The 3,714-nt window shown below is 43.0% G+C and overlaps 1 protein-coding gene across 2 annotated transcripts in view; it reads right to left on the bottom strand.

The window, feature by feature from the left end:
- Nucleotides 1–3,714, bottom strand: part of radil (Ras association and DIL domains) — a 124,407-nt gene that overhangs the window by 114,404 nt on the left and 6,289 nt on the right. The gene's annotated exons all lie outside the window — the stretch shown is intronic.

Consider the following 3,714-nt stretch of genomic DNA (forward strand, 5'->3'; position numbering starts at 1 on the left):
TGTGGTTCTGTTCGCCGAGCTGGGAGTTTTTGTTGCAAATGTTTCGTCCCCTGGCTAGGCGACATCATCAGTGTTTGGGAGCCTCCTGCGAAGCGCTTCTTTGGTGTTTCCTCCGGTGTTTATAGTGGTCTGTCCCTGCCGCTTCTGGTTGTCAGTTTCAGCTGTCCGCTGTAGTGGTTGGTATATTTCTGGGAACAGAAAACAGGACTCTGAACCTATCAACAAAGATGGCATACTTAAACTACTGGACTTGTGCCTCACAACACACTTCACATTCAACAACCAGATACCACTATAAACACCGGAGGAAACATCAAAGAAGCGCTTCGCAGGAGGCTCCCAAGCACTGATGATGTCGCCTAGCCAGGGGACGAAACGTTTGCAACAAAAACTTCCAGCTCGGCGAACAGAACCACAACAACCCGCCCTAATGTTGAACAGGAGCACTTGTGGGGCAGGTGCCATTGAGCTAAAGATACAAGAATACATATTCCATTTAGGAGTTAGACTCCTGAAATGCCATTATACCACTGCTCGAATGTCTCATTATTCTCTAAATTTAGAATTGTCATTGTAATCCCAACAGAATTCCCACATTATACTCTGAGAGCTTGAGCTCATCCAAAACCCTGCTGCCCTTATTCCAACTTTCTCCTCACCTGGTTCACTTATTACCTGCTACTGTACTGCATTGCAGAATCTTCATTTTAAAATTCTCACACTTTTCTTTTCAAATCTCTTAATGACCTTGCTGCTTGCTATCTTTGTAATCTCCCTCAACCCTACAACCTGATGAGTTATCTGTACTCGTTTAATTCTGTTCTCTTGTGCATCCCAAAATTTCAATGCCCTACCTGTAGCTGTAAGATTTGAAATTCACTCCCTAAACGTCTCCTGTAAAGGACTTTGGGGTGTTTTACTATTTAAAAATAATAAAAAGATGAAAATTGTGGTGAATGCAAGTAATTGAATGTAATTATCAGCAAGAGTGAAATGGGAAAGCTATTTTCAAAAGTATACAACACAAAAATGTAGCTGTGTGCACCAGCAGCAAGAAATGTGCCAAAGATAATGCAACTACATGAAAAACAAAACAAACTAATGTATTTTAAAACTGTCAATTATACTTTCAGGAATGAATCTCAAACAGCAGAGTAGGAAATCTTGCAATACTTGTATTATATAATCAAGCAAGCTGAAAGGTAAGCAGACAAAAAGGATTCTTGACATAGGCATGAAACAAGTTAATAAAAGATGGACTGAAGTTAAAATGCATAACAAGCTACCTTCACGCTCTGCAGGAGGGCTCCATCAATTTGTAGCTCAACAATATTCTGGATAATCTGGCCTCATCTCTCAAGATGTGAGCATGCACCCTCTGAATTCACAAACATTGATCATCCATCACAACTTGCAACAATCCAAATAACATACCTCTACCACGAGAATATAACAAATTATTCTGAGTCCCTAAGGTAGATGAACTGAATAATCTAAAACAAGTTGTTGTGGTTCTGTTCGCCAAGCTGGGAATTTGTGTTGCAGACGTTTCGTCCCCTGTCTAGGTGACATCCTCAGTGCTTGGGAGCCTCCTGTGAAGCGCTTCTGTTATCTTTCCTCCGGCATTTGTAGTGGTTTGAATCTGCCGCTTCCGGTTGTCAGTTCCAGCTGTCCGCTGCAGTGGTCGGTATGTTGGGTCCAGGTCGATGTGCTTATTGATTGAATCTGTTAATGAGTGCCATGCCTCTAGGAATTCCCTGGCTGTTCTCTGTTTGGCTTGTCCTATAATAGTAGTGTTGTCCCAGTCGAATTCATGTTGCTTGTCATCTGCGTGTGCGGCTACTAAGGATAGCTGGTCGTGTCATTTCGTGGCTTGTTGGTGTCCATGGATGCGGATCGTTAGCTATCTTTCTGTTTGTCCTATGTAGTGTTTTGCGCAGTCCTTGCATAGGATTTTGTACACTACATTGGTTTTTCTCATGCTGGGTATCGGGTCCTTCATTCTGGTGAGTTGTTGTCTGAGAGTGGCTGTTGGTTTGTGTGCTGTTATGAGTCCTAGTGGTCGCAGTAGTCTGGCTGTCAGTTCGGAAATGCTCTTGATGTATGGTAGTGTGGCTAGTCCTTTGGGGTGCGGCATGTCCTCGTTCCGTTGTCTTTCCCTTAGGCATCTGTTGATGAAATTGCGCTGGTATCCGTTTTTGGCGAATACATTGTATAGGTGTTCTTCTTCCTCTTTTTGCAATTCTAGTGCACTGCAGTGTGTTGTGGCCCTTTTGAATAGTGTCTTGATGCAACTTCTTTTGTGGTTGTTTGGGGTGGCTGCTTTCGTAGTTCAGGACTTGGTCTGTGTATGTGGCATTATTGTATACCTTTGTGGTGAATTCTCCATTCGGTGCTCTCTGTACCATCACGTCTAGGAATGGGAGTTGGTTGTCTTTTTCTTCCTCTCTAGTGAATCGGATTCCTGTGAGTGTGATGATCCAGTGTGTGTTCTCTATTTCTGTGTTTTTAATGATTACAAAGGTGTCATCCACATATCTGACCCAGACAAGAAATTGCGCGCCAAAAATCGTTAATTTCAAAAACCACCAATCAGAAATGGACCCGGACCATAGAACAGGCCGACACCATAGGACAGAACAGGACCACACACTGCAAAAAAACGGCACTAAAAGAAAAAATGGCCAAACTAACACACAACAGAAAGGACACCACAACCCATACCTGGGTTAGAAACCTCTCCCACAGACAGCTCACAGACACGGAAGGAACAATACTGGCCAAGGGACTCAACTACAACCACAGGGACGCCAAGACAGCAGAATTCCTAGCAGCACTAGAATGCACACTCAGGAACAATGGACTGACAGAAGAGACACAACAAACAGTGAGACAAAGTATCATACCTCTGATAACAAGGAAAAGACAAACACATAACCTCAACACCATGGAGAGGGAAGCACTAAAATCACTAAGAAACGATAAGAACATAATCATACTACCAGCAGACAAAGGCAGAATGACGGTCATCCTGGACAAAGCAGACTACATCGAAAAATCGCTAAGAAACTATAAGAACATAATCATACTACCAGCAGACAAAGGCAGAATGACGGTCATCCTGGACAAAGCAGACTACATCGAAAAATCGCAACTACTTGCAGATACCAACACCTACCAAAAGAGGGAGTTTGACCCCACCCCACAGCTCACCAATAGGATAAACAACACACTACAAAAAAAAACTCAGATAACCAGGTTTGACCTACAGAGAATGAAACCTGAAAGCAACAATACCCCCAGATTCTATGGACTACCTAAAGTGCACAAACCAGACATCCCACTCAGATCCATAGTATCACTACCAGGGACACTATCATACAAACTGGCTAAAGAACTACAGCAGAAACTGAAACACCTGATCAGCGGATCCAGACACTCTATACAATCAACACAGGAATTCTTGGACATCATCAGAAATATACACATAGACAAGGAAGAAACCATGTTCTCATTCGATGTAATGGCACTGTTCACCTCTATCGACAAAACCCTAACCAGAGAAACAATAGCCAACCTGCTGAACAGACAATAGGATGTTGAACCCATCAACAAAGATGGCATACTTAAACTACTGGACTTGTGCCTCACAACACACCTCACATTCAACAACCAGATATACGAACAAATCAACGGAACACCCATGGGCCCACC

The sequence above is a fragment of the Chiloscyllium plagiosum genome, chromosome 21, assembly GCF_004010195.1.
Source record: "Chiloscyllium plagiosum isolate BGI_BamShark_2017 chromosome 21, ASM401019v2, whole genome shotgun sequence".
NCBI lineage: Eukaryota > Metazoa > Chordata > Chondrichthyes > Orectolobiformes > Hemiscylliidae > Chiloscyllium > Chiloscyllium plagiosum.